This window comes from Phyllostomus hastatus, unplaced genomic scaffold (genome assembly GCF_019186645.2).
Source record: "Phyllostomus hastatus isolate PE091 unplaced genomic scaffold, TTU_PhHast_1.1 phas_scaffold_501, whole genome shotgun sequence".
In the NCBI taxonomy this organism is placed as follows: Eukaryota; Metazoa; Chordata; class Mammalia; order Chiroptera; family Phyllostomidae; genus Phyllostomus; species Phyllostomus hastatus.
This window is the reverse complement of record NW_025334033.1, coordinates 58,801,492-58,818,482: the sequence shown is the minus strand read 5'-3', so window position 1 is coordinate 58,818,482 and position 16,991 is coordinate 58,801,492. Positions and strand designations below refer to the sequence as shown.

General features: G+C 38.6%; 1 long non-coding RNA gene across 1 annotated transcript; it reads right to left on the bottom strand.

Moving 5' to 3' along the window:
- Nucleotides 1-984: 984 nt before the first annotated feature.
- Nucleotides 985-15,677, bottom strand: LOC123808963. The gene is made up of 3 exons (XR_006783855.1): nt 15,542-15,677; nt 12,189-12,301; nt 985-1,290 (listed from the first exon to the last, which is right to left on the bottom strand). It is a non-coding gene; the product is annotated as an uncharacterized LOC123808963 (long non-coding RNA).
- Between the last annotated feature and the right edge of the window lie 1,314 nt (nt 15,678-16,991).

The following is a 16,991-nucleotide window of genomic DNA, read 5'->3' as shown; positions in this document are numbered from 1 at the left end:
GTTTATGCAAAACTGGTGGCCCTCTTTAACCCTGTTTCAATGTAGCATAACAAACAAATAGGACTCCCTCACAGGAGAGAGGCAATGCCACATGGACATAATTTATAAGTTAATTAGCATAGTCTACTGTGGCCAAGCAGTGACAGATGTGACACCTGCTTTCAGTGGAAAATGAGATAGAGCAAAGAATAGCAGAGGTCAGCTTCTTCTCCAGGGAGATTTGTGCTCACACACAGGTCACATTGGCTGGCAAATGAAGCAACATTTTTAATAGGCCGAAGTATCTCTGAAAGGCAAGTTATAAATATAAATGCAATTCCAAAGCGTAAACTAAATTATCCAAACCAAATAATATAATTAGTAGGGGAGGCATTCACACACCAAGAGTTGTTTAGAATATTATAATATTTTTGATATTCTTAACAATTAATTTATTTGCCTAATATATTACTTAAGTTTTCCACAAACTTCCTCTTTTTACATAAGAGACCAATTAATTTAGCTAAATCATTATACAGAATAAAGTCAGTTGTCTATAGTTATACATGAAATTTATTTTGTTTTCCCAGAGCATATAAGTGAAAATAATGCTACATCTAAGAATTCTGTCTTAGCTTGCATTGAGTCAAACGAGAATAATCTGTGAACATAAATTTAGGCAATATGTGATTCAAACCAATTGCTTCTTGTCAGCGTGGTTGAAGAACTCAGGGTCTGTGCAACCTTAAACACCAACCAACGAACACATAAAACGGTCACCACCCACTCAAGAATTGCCCCAGTTTCATCTCTAGATTGAGGCAGGCATTTCCATGAAGAATGTATAATGTGGAGTACTCTGCCCTCAGCGTGTGGGAGGGAATGAAGAGACCCAGGAAGGGGCAGAGGGAGGACTTGAACTGTAAGCAGTTGTAACAGTAGAGAAGAAACACGTTTTTCTTAACCCTCTCAGGGTCCCTAGCTTCCCTAACTGGATCTGAAAATGAAACTGACACAGATTAACAAGAGAAAAGCATACACATTTATGTGATATAAGTTTTATGTGATGCAGCAGCCTTCATTCAGAAATGAAGACTCAGAGAAACAGATCCCCTATTTTAGGCTAGGCTGGATTCAGAGTGGAGGGCTGTGACCAATGGGTTAAGGACTACGAGATGAGAGCAGTCAACTAAGGTAAACTTAGCAAGGCCTGTTTGCTCCAATTCTTCTGAAGGTCCTTTGCCTTGAAGATACGGAAGCTTCTTTCCCCTGGGCATGGTGAGGGCATCTCTCACAGGAGGGTGTTATGACCTGTTTCAGGGAAGAACAGACAAGTGGGGAGAAGATTAGTAACCTTCCTGCTTTGGTAGTTTTCTCAATTTGGTAGGAATTGAGACAATTCCTACAAAATATTGTTTGTAGACAATATTCAGAATGTCAAATATCATATTTGGGGACAGCATGACCCAGACCCCCTCACAACCTTGGTTCTAGCACAGTGAACCCAGAGACTGGGTTGGCCCTACGAGTCACCCCGGCTGAGACTGGGCTTCTGCCCTTTCACCACCTCTATGTCCCAGTGGCAACCAGTCATACATATCTTTTTAAAGGCTATGACCTTTGAAAACTTACCCTTAGTAAAATAGCAAAATTAAAGTTTCCCCATCTCTGTCTTTTAAATAAAAAACTATAGCATCAAGTGACTTATCGAGGACAGTTGTCATTATACCTGTGGCATCCACATCACCGGGGTACTTGCTATAATTGGCTATTTGTCCTTTAACTAGTCTTCCAGGGGACTCCAGTACCCTCTGAAGTCTAAGAAATCTTGACCTAGCACTTTTAAAATATAAATCAGTAGTTGGGGAAAAACTTATTTAAAATTTTCCAAAATTATAGAACTGTGCTGGGGCTAGGAAAGAACAGGTAAGAAGCACATTCATGAGTTAGATTTTGGCATAGGTAAAGTTTGCTTAGGTTTCCTTATTGTCTGCCTTTTCCACCTGGTTTCTGCTATGCCTGCAGGTGAGATTTGGATGCCTAGTCTGGGGATGCAGCTGTGGCAAGTATCATATTTGTGGTTTGTCCAACTATGTCCTGAGTAAGTGTGGAGCAGGGGGAACACATCATTTCACTTGAGTTGATGAAATGAAATAAAGAAGCCTTAAGAATGACAAAGACTTCCCCTTCAACAAGTCTCAACAAGATCAGGGAATAGCTTATCTGGGGTTTTATAGTGATAACATAATCAAGATGCTTATCTTATGTAAATTTAAGATCATCCAAAGTGTAATTGAGGTTGGGAATTTTGTTCTATCAGTTTATACCCAACACTTTTTTTTTGAAATCTTCTTGTTTGTTTGTCATGTGAGTGATATTTCTTCCAGTGTAATGTTGCTAAAAGAAAGAGGACTGGACCTACTCACTTCCACAGAGCAGAGTATGGCGAACACTACCTTAACCAAATGGCCATGTTCAACATCACCAGTGGTAAGCCATGTTGAGTGTATGTCCCCAAATCCTCCTTCCACATAGATGCCTCTTTATCATTCAGGATCTGCTCCAATGTCACCTTTTTAGACAATACTCTCAGCTACCTTATACTACCTAATACTCTCAGTTAACTCTTACTCGGCTCTAGTACCTTCTGGTCAAATATCAGATTTATCTTCAACATAGGTTCAATATCTGAAATTATTCTCTTATGTGTGTGTCTCTGTGTGTTTTGTTATTTACTTTTTTCCTCACTAGATGGGAAGCACCACAAGAGTAAGCAACTCATTTATCCCACTCTTCCCTACATGCTGAGGATTTAGAAGATTCTTGTAACATACCACGTACTCAGTTGCCATATGTTAAAGGAGCTTGTCCTCATTGCTAGGGAGCCACACATATCAAATCTGGAATTTGAATTCAGTTTTACTCCAAAATCCATAATTGTTTCCCATCAAGCTGACAGGCACATAAAGAGAATATTGTTATCCCTATGAATATGAGTAACTAACACTTATTGACCTGCTAGGTGCTTGAGTGGTTTGAATCCCACATACCATCGAATCCCACCATTGTGGTAGGAATCCAGGTAATTGTACCCTGTATTTATTACAGGAGGAAACTGAGGCTGTGAAACAGCGATTTTCCAAAATGCACACAGCCAGCAGGTCATAGCCCTGTCTGAACTGGACACTAGATTCTTAACCATTTCGCCAGTGGCATTTGGAACTTGGCTGCATTAGAGTTATGTGAGGAGCCTCTCTAAACTCCACAGGCTCAGACACAGTGAGTATAGGCGAGAGCTCAGTTATCAGCATTTTAACTCATCTCAGGTTTTCCAACACAGGTACCAAACATTGCATGTTATTTTAGATTCCAGTAGAGCAGACTACCCATGCCATATGGTGACAATGGTGGGGAGATGAAGGATGTAGATTTTTGAAAACAACCCCCCCCCCCCAAAAAAAAACTCGCTGCTGAAGTCTGGATTGCCTACAAGGAAAGGCATGATTCAGGTAATGAGTCATAGGCAACACTCACTCTTCCATATGGCCTTTAAGTTCAGATCAAGTCTGGTTCTGATTAGCCCGTGGGGCCAGATGAGATCAGAGTTAGAGAGTGTCTGGCTCCACAGGCATTAACACACCTCTCTGATGGGAGGAATGGCTCTTCACTTGGAAAGGTGACAGGAGAGCTGTGTGGGTGACTGTGATTGGCGACTCTGCGCTGTAGGAACGGAGGCCAAGTTTTCATCGTCGTAGAGGAAGACTTCCCGTTGGCACGCCTCACTTTTGACATGAACGCTGCAGTTGCTTGTACTCAGGCTTCAAATTGGAACAAGGATAAGGCAGAAACTATCATTGGCTGATGATGAATTTTCATCAGCTCGTAACAAAACTGAATAGTTCAAACAACCCGTTGAAATAAATTTAATACTATTTTATAAGAAAAGGTGGGGGAGAAAGAGTAGATTCATTTCTGGCAGCTAAATTTAACCCTGTTATGAAAGTAAAGCTCACATAATTTGAAGAGCCACAAGAACCCTAAGTCTCCCCCAGGATTTCTTTCTTTGCCTTTTCCTGTCGTTCTCCCATACCTTCGTCTCTTTTCCTTCAGGGAGCCTGGTTTCCTATTCACGCAGCTTTGGCCCCTTCCTGGACCACCTCCATGTCCCCTGGACATTAACGTAAGCTGCTCATGGTTAGCACTCACTGGCTTCTAATTGTCTCTCCAAAGGTCTTCCCTTAGGATTTCATCCCATTCCCTGGATGGAAGGCTGCTTAAACTGAAAGGGGGTTCCATGTTTTTCCAGGTCTTTCTCTGACCATAAAGCAGCAGACAGACACACAACTATCTAGTCATTCCATCGAGGCAAAAGTTGATCAATCCAACTGACTTTTCTATTTTCTGCTGGGTTAGTGATTCTGGTGTCAGTTTGTCTTTTGCTTCCCTCCCATTGGTTTCAATCCAGTGCCTACTCTGCAATAGTGTGAAAGATGCCTGAGTGAGGTGAATATTAGTCGTATTTGCTAACATGCTAAGAAAATAAATATCAAGTCTAAAGAAGGTATTAAATATCACTCACAATTTTATTACTCAGAGATGACTGCTGCTAATGTTTTGGTAGACATCCTTTCAGTGTTTTTTTTTTCTATATTAAATACATACATATGTATACTAAGGAGAGACCCCCCAAATAAAAGGAATGATAATTCTGGGTCTCTTGTAGTACAGGCTTCCCCACTAGGTGAGTGTTCTAGGAACCCCTCTGTATCAGTTCACTAGCTGGCATTGTTGTAGAGGCTACAGTGAATTTTTTTTTAAAGACTTTCAAAGTATTTGCCCATTTCATGATGGGTGATTTATGAGTGCGCCTGCCTACACCATACTGAGTGTTCAGCAGTTTCTGAGCAAAAACATCATGACCCCCACATCCCACCCTCCCCATTCACCCAATCTCACCCTGAGTGACTTGTTTTTGTTTCCCTGGATGAAAACATTCTTCAAAGGGAAACGTGTTGCTGATGTGGAAGAGGTGAAACAAAAATGGCAGAAAGCACTAAAAGGCATCAAAACGGATGAACTCAAAAACCGTTTCGAGCAATGGGGAAAAAATACCTTGATAGGTGTATTGCATCAAATGGAGAGTCACCTTTGAAGGTGACTGAAGTTTAAACATATAAGAATAAATACACAATTTTTAATAAAAATTTTCCAGTTATTTTTGGCTCCCCCTCATATGTATATACATATACAAAAACAGACATATTTTTTCAGTCTTCCCTTGGTGTCCTTGGTATCCATCGGGGTTTTGGTGCCAGGATCCCTGGTAGATACAAACATCTGTGGATGCCCAAGTGCCTTCCATAAAAGAGGGTAGTATTTGCATATAACTACCCACATCCTCTTGCATGCGTAGGTTACTTATAATACCTAATGAAATGTAATGCTATGAAAGTAAGTTGTTAAACTGTATCATTTAGGAAATAAGGACAAAATAAAAGTTGTACATGTTCGGTACAGACACATCATTGTAGGCCTCCCCACAGTCAGTGCTTTGTGCTCACAGGTTCCACACCCATGGACTCAACCAAACATAGGTCAAAAATATTCAGGGAAAACTGTTACATTGTTGCTGATATGTGCCATGTAGTTTGGCAACCGAGTGTTGATTAGGTGAATTATTTTTCTTGCTTCATTGTTCTTTCTTCATTAAAAAAATCAACCAAAATGATTTTGTTACATGGAAAACAAAGTCGAGGAGAAATGACCTAGTTGTAAAACAGAGATGATTATACTGAAATAATAATGTACTGCTGGAAGTAGGTGTTTATACATGTTGTTTGCGATCCTCTCCTTCCTAAAGAGGACTTGACTAGTTGCATACTGCTTTACATGGGGAAGTAATTGCAACATTCTTCCCAAACTAACAGTCCCACTCCCTTCTCTTTATTGTTGTTTATCACGTTTTATAGCCTCACTTATCAGCTGAAGTTATACCAAGCCATCAAGAAATGACTATTTCATCACTTTTTTTTTGCTTACATGGGGGAAATGACCAATCTCCCAGAGCTCATTAAAACTCTCATTGAAGACCAAAAATGTTTCCTCCCATATTATCTAGTGATAAGGGGCAAAAGCCAGACACAAAGTGGTACTTGAGGCATTTTAATATTGGGGGAGTTTATCCACATCCAACAGTCCTTTCAATGCCTCCCTGTACGTGCAAAGTCTCCACAAGAAATGCCTGTGCCTATCCCAAGAAGGGAAGACCTCATCACAGATTAGAATGCCGGATGGATTTCATCAGTATGCTTTCCCGGTGAGCATTGCTTAAACAGAAAACACTTAATAATCAATATTTCAATGTTAAACAAGACTCTCATAGGCCAGACTCAGAAAATACACATTTAGGAAGGCCTTTGAAGAGCAAGAAGGCTCCTCCCGTTTCCTTCAAGAGCAAGTAAAGAGCCCTGCACATCCCACTCCTTCAGTGACTCAGCTGTACTTCACGCAGACGCAATCCAGGGCCTTAGGAAGGAATACAAAGGGGGATTGATACAGTGGATGTGCTCATTCAGTATATTGGTGTTGGTATTCACCCATTTACATGAGGATCTGCTCCGTACCTAGCACTCCTGTGAGAGCGGGGAAGTGGTGGGCTACAAACCAGGGTAACCCTAGTCCTCACAGGTAGGACAGACAATTAAAAAGTAAGCAAACATAATTAACATTTCAGAGAGTCAGTAACAGAGAAAATAAAAGTCGGTGATGAGACAATGCAGGACTTGCCAGTAGCTATTCTACATATAAAAAGAAAAGACAGTCTTTGCCCTCAGGTACCTTAAAATCTAATACAGGTAGCACCTCCAGCATGCCAGTGGAATACATTAGTATTACCTGCTCAGGTGGTTATGAAATTAAAGGAAAAAAACAACAACTTTGACCTAATTTTGGGAGGCCTGGAAAGTCTTTTCCAAGGGAAAAAAGGGTAATAGAATAGAATACTGAAATAACTGGGTGTAGGAAGAGAGAGACGTGGGTTTGAGTTTGGGTTCCCCATGTGATGTTTGCTTGTCACACACCCTCTCTTATTCTTTTCTGTCCTGAACACTGGGGTGCATAGTATTCCCTCAGGGGAAGGGACAGAGAGAAGCACAAGGGGAAAGAGCCTGGTACATTCCTGGAAAAAGAAGTGGTTCCCAGAGGCTGAAGGCAGAACTGAAAGGCACGAAGCAGGAGTCTGACCACGCAGGCCTGCGCTAAGAAACGCGGAGTGTGTTTGGGGTCGGGTGAGACTCCCTGGCCCTTTGAAGGTACTGAGGCAACTCATTCAACTTGCGGCAGAAAATCCAAAGGATTTTCAGTTTGTTTTTATTTTACCTACATTTTCTAAATTTTTTATGATGGACTATAAGAATTTCGAATTCCTAAATCAGTTAGGAAAAAGAAACTAAGTTAAATTGTTTAAGAAAGACGAAAAGCCTGAAGTGAACAACATTTCTGCACAAACACATGAGATCAGTGTATAATACGCTCCAAATAAGTGCACTAGTCCACTGGTCTCTGTGTCTCAGGACTTTATGACACACAGGAGGATAAAGAGTTAAACTTTTTTTCCTTGTAAGCTTTGCGGTTATTATGTTCGATATCATCTTGGTGAGGGATTGAGCAGCAATGACGCAGATACTCTGGGAACCCTGCTACACCGATTAGTAGGGGAGTCTGCCTACTCTGGAGGACCTGCTTACAGACGTACTAATGTGGAACATACACTCATCCTACCACCCAGGAATCCACCCCGATGTCTGTGGCCTGCAATAAGTGTTCAGATGCTCCCCAAGAAAATACAAGGGCAGCACCAACTATAAACTCCCCCAAACCCTCATCAATAGCTGAATGAAACAAGTACATTTTGGAATATTTGCACAAAATAAAATGGTATACAGCACAAGGAATGAACAGACAACAACTGCATGTAATAATGTGAATAACTCACAGATATGTTGAGTGAAAAAGACAAAAGAGAAAGAAGTAGGTACTGGAAAATTATGTGAGTATGTGAGTATAGTTACCCAGTAAAACAGGAGGGCTGGAAATACCGTTTCCTGATCTGAATTCGGTGTCTGTCTACTCAGTGATGACAATTTAATATTCAGGTACATTTAGGTTATGACTAGATATTAGGGATTTTTTTCAGCTTTTCAGAAATTTCTAATTAAAGGCAATTTTATGACTGTCAGAAGATGTCAAAACATCTAACACATATATGGAAAACGAGCACAGCACACCCCATCATAACTGTACAACCACAACAAATGTTATACTGTGTGTTATGCATTGTCTTTTTGCCCACACAAAAGTCAGCTACAGGCCAAAAAGTTCCCCTGAGCACTCCATGTTTCAGAGGCTGTGATTCAAGCTTTTCTTCACGCCAGTAGAGCAAAACCCTAAGATCACTGGAACTCTGTTTGGCATCTTCCCCCCAGAGCACGTTCTGAAACCAACAAAAACCACATCTCTGGAGGCATCCAAGTTACCCTGCAATAGAAAGGGGATGGCTTGGGTAACTCAGGTCAGATCACTCCAAAATGCCAAGGGACAAACCATTTATAAGGTATTGTTCCAGGTCTTTTCTTGAAAGTGTTGCAAAGTCATTTTTAGAGGCTCACACCACTGAAAAAGTGGAACACTGTAGCCCCTATGGGAATCTCATAATATCTGAAGGATATTGAGTCTATTACTTTGAAAAATAGAGTTGTACAAAAATGTGACTTATATAGACAGAATCTTAGACAATTTTTACATGCCTTCTAAAATAACAATCCCAAACCTTTCCACCAAAATCACAATTGTGCCTTGAGAGTCCTGCCTTTCTTTCAGGATAAATTGCCAATTATTGGATTATAGCCACACAAACAAATAAGTAATGATATTTATCTCTACAGACCTCATACCCCATCCCACTTCCATTCAGTCCCGACTTCCAACAAACCCACTGTATAAAAATATTACTGAATAGAAAGAAAAAGAATCTAAGAGGATTTATGTATAATCTGCCAAGTAAATGATAATATTTTAATGGATTAACAGTTCTTATATTAAGAAATGAATCCAAAAGCAGTAAACAAATTATGTTGCTTGTATAACTGTCTTTTTATATTCACAAAACTTCCTATATTTGCTGACACCACTATTAACCATAAAAATAAAGGAAATAATCCACCCCCATTCCATATGGCTAATATTGCCTTGATATCTTTGAAACTATTAACAGATTTGGTAGCTCTCTTGTATTCTTTAAATACAAATTTTGGCACTTTGCAGCAAAAGCTAATTGAAACTTTTATCAAAAAAAAAATCTCCCTTTGCAATCTGTTAAATCTCCCTCCCTCCTGAAAAACCCCAAAAACCTTGTCAGTCAGGAACTGCTACACTGAATACTTCTCACAGGTTTTCCGCCACTCCCCCCACCCCCGCCCCGCCCAACTATCTCAAACACTTTGCCCTTCTGTCTACCTGGTTACTTACCAAGGACCCTGGGACCTCAAAGTCAAGCTTTCTCACACTGTGTCATATTTAATTCTCAATCTACTAAATGTCAATCAAAGGCCTAAACCCTCACAATCTCATACCTTGATTATTCATTTGTTAATTTGAAAACAAAGTATTATGTTTCCTACTGCAGGAAACCAACATATTCAAATGACTTGTATATTGTTTTCCTTATGTTGAACAGGCAGAAACTCACAGTTTTAGAGAAAATCTCTTAGTGCTGGGCCTACTAGGTCTAGCATGTATATGGGACACAGGGAAGTAAAAACCTGAAAATATTTTTAAAGCAGTTTAGGTAAAACAAAGATGGGAATTCATTCTCAGACCTGAAATGTTTTAAGCCAAGATTATAATCATTTGAAATCAGATGCTACTTCTGAATTATTGTTATTATCCCAAAGCACAACTGAGTATTTTCCAGTTCATAAGGAAACTTTATTTTTAATGTTAGCCTTTCAGCTCTGTGTGGACTCTGCTCTCTGTTCTGGTCTATGTTACTTTCACCTGCCTGCCATCCTCTCTCTATAAGCCCTGCTCCTGGGAGCCTCTTAAGCATAGCCTGATCCTTCCATCCCACCTGCAGGTATGGGCTGGTAAGCCAACCTTACCACCAAGTCCACTGGCAATGACAAACTGGTGCAAAGGGTGGGCTCAAGGGCCAAGCAGTGTTGCTGAGCCTGTGTGCCTGACGTTTCAAAAGGCCAAAACTCAAAACATCAGAGTTTAGAGTAAGGAGATGTTTATCAATCGAGAAGGCCCCAAGAGAGACGATGGGAGACTTAATGATGCCTCAAATCCACCTAAAGAAAGTCCTGAGTTCTGGCTGCTTTTATGTCAAGGGGAGGGAAAATGAGAAGTGCAAGTGGTAACTGACGGCGGCACATGTCTGGGTGCCAACAGGGGTGCCTGGAAGATAACGCTTAGTGTGTTGACCCTAGCTGAGTGAGTTCAGTCACAAGGTTCCTGCAAGTCTTTATAAAAAAAAATACATGCTCCCCATACCTCCTCTCAGAACCACTTCTGAGGTAAGGCACTATTTTTGTAAAATTCAAGCCGCAAGCACAATTACTCTAGTGATTAGCATGTCTACCTGCAAAACTGAGCACCAGCTTTTGACTGAAGCATGCTTAGAGTCAGAGAGGCTGGGCATTTCGCTCTTACAGCAGGGCCCGAGGCCTGTGCCTGGAAGGACATATGGACACTGCAGAAAAAAGCCACACTCTCACCACTGGACAGTTATGCTGGGCTTGCGGCAGCCATATTCTCTCTCACACTGAGAGCTCTGCTCTGCATTTAGAGAAAATGCGAGAGAAGCACAGGCAAGCAGGAACAAAGGCTGGGCAGGAGCCCTGTTCACATTCATTTGTTCTTTAAATGCCAGGATCTATGACAAGTAGTCTTTCTAAACCATGGGGCTGAAAACTTTAATGCTGACAAAGTGTAGTTACAGAGGCAGCATATTTCATTTTATAGCTCTGTTTTTTTTCATATGATCAAATAAAAATTTTCCCCCTATAAATTGCATTTTGGGCAGCTTCCAAAGTCATGGAATGAGCCCATTCTATCTATTGCAGGACAGACGTTTATATATTTAAAAGTATCCACCCTTCCCTAAGCCTTGTTTTCTTCAAGCTAAACATTGTTACTGTGCTCCATTAGGAGAGACAAGGGTGGCTGGGATGGAATGTGAATCGGACCATCAGGGCAAATCTTTTATCCTTATGAGGATTCATGGCTAGGTCAAGGGTAACAACCAAGTAGACAGTAGGATCTTAGAGGCACTCTGAGTACAGAAGTGTAAAGAAGGTAGCACATGTAAGGCAGAAAAAAACATCATATACTGGGTATAAAATAATAGCAGTACTATTCTCATTTTCTATAGAGTAGGTGGAATAAAATAACTGAGCAAAGATTTAAAATTTCAACAAGGTTCTGTCAGGAAGTGTTGGAAGGAGTTAGTCGGGAACAAATATTCAGTAGCAAATTAAAAACAGAAAGATAAAACATATTTGAAAAATAGTGGTATTTCAGGATTTTTAAGTTAATTCACTGACAGAAAGTCCAACTTGTTCTAAAAATCAGTTTACAGAGAAGAAATGAGATTGAGAAAATCAAAATATGAAAATCAGCTGAAATAAGACAATTTTATTCCTATTGGTAATTTAGACCCAAAACAAAACTGTGAATTATTGGGGGGAAAAGTTCCTTCCTTCCTTCCTTCCTTCCTCCCTCCCTCCCTTCTTTCTTTCTTTCTTTCTTTCTTTTTTTTATTTTTCTTTCTTTCCTTACACAATCCCAAACCAAAATATTATGTCAATTCATTTGTCAATTATGTCCAGCACCAGGACAATTCTTGGAACTCTCACAGTTGGAAGAGTGGTTTTAAAGAATCTAATAAGAATTTCCACTGTAGGTTCTAAAAAAGGCAATCAAGTTAAGTTCATTTGAACAATCACATACCTGTTGAGGTTAAAAGGGAAATTTTTGAATTTTTAAAAAATTGTATGGGCCAGTGGTGTAGCAACATACATGAAAGTCTTTTGGGTAGTAAATGTCAAAGTGAACATGATTTAATATTATCTCAGCTTTTTGCTTGGAGCCCAGTAGATGAAAATTTATATAAAACCTTGGAGGAGATCCTTAATGTGAGTATTGCTTACCCTTGACTTGTGCATGCTTGCACCACAAGGACTTAGGAGGTTTTCTCCAGGCTTCAGTCTGCAAGTGTCGTCTTTGCCCTGGTTTATACTGTGAATCCCCAACACTCATTGCCCTGGAAGTAAAATTAAAGTGTACGTGTGTATAACAGAGGGGTTCCCGGATGCAGCTTTGAAGTCAGAGAAACGGGGTTCAAACCCAAGCTCTCTCACTCACAAAGACCTTCTGAGTCCCTGTTTCCATATCTATACGTTCAAATCACATTTATCAACAGCTAAAAAACAACAAACAATTCAATGAGCAATGAGTAAATCTGAAGACACATATTCCAGAGACATAGTGATAGGCAACGTGTACATGAAAAGGTGTTCAACATCACTAATTAGCAGGGAGATGCAAATCAAAACCTCAATGGGACATCAATTCATACCTCTTAGAACGGCTGTTATCAAAAGGACAAGAAATAACTAGTGTTGGTGAAGATGTGGGGAAAAGGGAACCCTTGTGTACTATTGGGAATATAAAGTAGTGCAGCACTGTGGAAAACAGTATGAAGGTTCCTCAGAAATTAAAACAGAACTGCCATATGATCTAGCAATTCCACTTCTGGATATTTATCCAAAGGAAATAAAAACTTGAAAAATACTTGCACCTCTATATTCGCTTAAGTATTGTTTACAATAGGCAAGACATGCAAGCAACCTAAGTGTCCAATGGTAAATAGATAAAGAAAATGTTAGGTCTATGCACATACATACAATGGAAATATTATACACTGAAGTATTACTCAGCCATAAAAGAGAAGAAAATCCTATGATTTGTGACAATATGGATGGACCCTAAGGGCACCATGCTAAGTGAAATAAATACTGTAAAACTCACCTGTCACTTATATGTGGAACCTAAAAAAATCATAATGTTTGTTTTATGGATTTGTCATGAGGATTTTATTGTTTTTGTAAAACATTTAGACTGTTGTAAGTGCTAACCTAATGCAAAATCCTTTCATTAAAATGAGAAGTTGGGATACAAACCACTGTAAAGAGAATTATAATTACTACAGTGGAAATTCATAATGAATGGAACCAAATATCTATGAATCAGCTTCAGATTTCTAACATCCCTTCAGGATAACTTTTTGCTCTAGAAACAATTTAAAAATCTTTGTCAGGTACCGTGGCTGTCACTGGGTACATGTAGTGGAATAACAGGAAACCCCTCTCCTTGAAAAGGCCATAAATGTAGGAATGGATGTGGAAACCAAAGTCGTGTGCTAACTGCACCATTAGACATATTAATTAGCTGTTATCAGTGCACGCAGGAAATGCTCCAATTTCAGACTGGGTGAGGGAAACCAGCTATCTATGAAGGCTTTTTGGAGGAGGTAGTGCAGAGGTTAGCTTTGCAGGAGGTACAGAAACTAACTAGGGAACACCATCCTAGGCCGAAAAAAAAAGTCTGAATAAAGGCACTGAGGCAGGCAAACATGGCCAAGGAACTCTAAGTTCCATGACTCACAAGATTGATAGTTTTAGAAATGCATACTTGCAAATTTCAACAGTACATGGGATTCCTATACTTTATCCTTTTCCCAAGACAAAGGGGTAGAAAGCATCTTACTATAATTATTAAAGTCAACACACAAGATCATTTATAATTTTGAAAGGATAGCAGCAATCCCATTAAAACAAGGCAAAAGGTGCCCACCATTATTCAATATTTTTATGGGTTGTCTAGCAATGCAATAAAGCACAAAACTGAATTAATGTGAATGATCAACATCAGGGAAAAGATAAAATTGCCATTATTTGTATATGACAAGAATTTCTTCCTGAAAAATTCAAGAGAATTAAACTATTGGAACTAAGTGTAAATTTGGTTTTATCTACATACAAAATAAAGGTACAGCCCTTGATGTCTTATGTAATTGACAATCAGCTAGTCAATACAATGGGGAAAAGTTTCCATTCATAACAGGAACGACAAAAACAAAAATGCTTCATAGTCATCATAACAGGAACTCTTCTAAACGGAATTAATCTGAATATTTTAAAGATTTTAAAATTAAGAGAAATACCAAGTCCACAGATGGGAACATTGAATATGATAAGCCAGTTCTTCCTTTTTTAGATTTTATGCAAATGTAGTAAAACTCACAGTGTGATTTTTTTAACTTAACAATCTGAATTTGTGACTCATTTAGAAAAATACTTGAGTTGCACAGAAACATTTTGTAAGTATAACTACTGGTTTGCATGCAGTTTACTATTTATAATCAGTTACATACATTTATAATAAATCTATAACAACAAAAATATTGAAGTATTGAACGAATAAAACACAGATTTGCCAAATAACATATTCACAAACTAGACAAACATATGAACTCATTGTGCAACAAACCTGGAGGCAGACTCAGTAGACAGACAAAGCATTATTTAAAAAATAGCATTCCATGTTGCTAAGCTCTTTCATTACAAGTCCTACAAACCATACACAAATATAAATAAATTACAGAGAAAAATGTGCCACAAGTTAAATCAAAACAACTAGAACAAGATAGGTGGGAATTTACCCAATATAAGGACAAGTAACAGTTTGAAAGGATAGCAGAAGTCATAAAGGAGAAGTTTTGTAAATTACCTCATATACAAATATAAAGATATTATTTCAGAAAGTACCTCAAATGCAATTAGAAGTTAAATATTAAAATTTTTGCAAAAATAATATAACAAAAATATCAATTGCCTTAATTTGTGTAAAGAGATTTTAACATGAAAGAATAAAAGCTTGACAAAATTGTAACAAAGGTTTATATATTTCAATTTATAGCTATCCTGAATGATAAAAGATGTGATAATTAAATAGAGATATTGTTTCTTTTGCCAGTGAAATAGGATGAAAAAGTTTGTTGTTGTAATATCTAAATAAAATATCTATTATAAGGGTGATGTGAAATGCATCCATACACTCTGTGTGTAGGAACAAGCTAGTATGAACTTTGGCATAATAATTTGTTAATATATATCAAGATATATAAGCAAGTTCAAAGCTTTAGACCAACTGGTATTCTTTCTATTAGTTTTGGTTAAGGAAATTAAAATCTTGAAAAATATTTAGTTAGAGACATCTTCATCACAATATTATTTTTAAGACAAGCTTTTGATTTGAGATTAGTTTTAAACTGGAGGAATTGTTGCAAGGATTGTTTGGAGAGTCCTTTTTACCCTATATCCAGCTACTCTACTACTAAAACCTTAAATTAGTGTATATTTGGTGACAATGAATGAACCAATATCAGCACATTACTGCTAACTGTAAATCTGTACTTCATTCAGATTTCCTTAGCTTTTACCTGATGCCTGTGTTCTTTTCCAGGCTCCATCCATGGTGATGCCGCATTCATTCGTCAGCTTTCCTTAGGCCCCTCTGAGCTCTCAAAGTTTCTAGTCTTGCTGCTTGAGGACCTGCTCAAGTGTGAGTGTTACCAGTCAGATATTGTGTAGAATGAAGCTCAATTTGATATGTGTGATGTTTTTGTAATGATTATAGTGGTGTACAGGTTTTTTGAGGAAGCCAGCAGAGGTGAAATGTCACGTTGACCACATCCTGTCAAGTACAGATACTATCAGCGTGACTCACCACTGTCGATGCCGACCGTGAGCGCCTGTCTGAGGTGTGTTCATCTGGTTTCTCCACAGTTTATACTTTTCACCTGTTTCATATACTCTGCTCTGGAGGGAAGTCGGCATGTGTAGCTCATGCTCGTAGAACGGGAAACGTTACTTTTGGAAAAAAGTTAATAGTGGTCTTAATTCCAGAAATACAAGACTGTTTAATTCTGGTATTTCTGGAAGAGAAGTCATTATATAAGCATTGCAAATAACTTTTGAGAAACAATTTTGTGTCGGATAAAAACACTCATGACAAAGTAAGTGAAAGAAGCGCTGCAAAACATATTTATCTATAACAAAATACTATAAAGACTGTTTATTATGTCAACTTACATATTCTTCCTTTTATATTTCTCATTTTTCAAATTTTCTAGAAGCACTTGTTGCTTTTATAAACGGAAATGTGATTTTCAAAAGCTAAATTAAGGCTCTTTTCTCACTAAAGGAATATGTTTACCAGGTGGCCTGGATGTATTTATGTTGGCTGGACAGTGCATTCATTCCTCTGGACAGGGCTGGAAGTCCACGGAACCTGTTTTCCTCTGTTCCTTTTGTGATCCAATAATAACTGACCCCCAGTCACACGCCCAGTCACACACACAAAGAAAAACACAGTCTTTCTTTAGATTTGTTCACATCAGACAAGTACAATGTTTATGTTCATATGTTACCCAATATGGTGATTGGTTATTGATTTATAGACATGAAATAAATCAGGAATCTTGTTCATTTAACACCCTTTTTTATCTGCCCCTCCCCATTTCTGACAATGTTAGTATATCATCAAGTTCAGAGTCACCCACTTGCTATCAAAGATTTACTCAGATTTCACTTTTTATTGTGCTCCTTTGCGCATACTTAGTGATTTTGGACTGCTATGTAGTATCCCATTGTATGAACCTAGCAAGACTTAGTTACCTATTCTACATTACATGCATTTCAGTTGTTCCTGGTTTTTAGCTATTATATGTAGCCCTTGTATGTGTCATTCTTGCAAGTGTCTGTGAACAAACAGAAGCATTTCTTTTGAGTTCATGCTTACAGGAAAAATAGCTAGTTTGGGTGACATGCAGTTGTTACTACGATGTTTGTGAATAGAGAAAGGTTGAAGAGAACTTTACTGTTAATTTA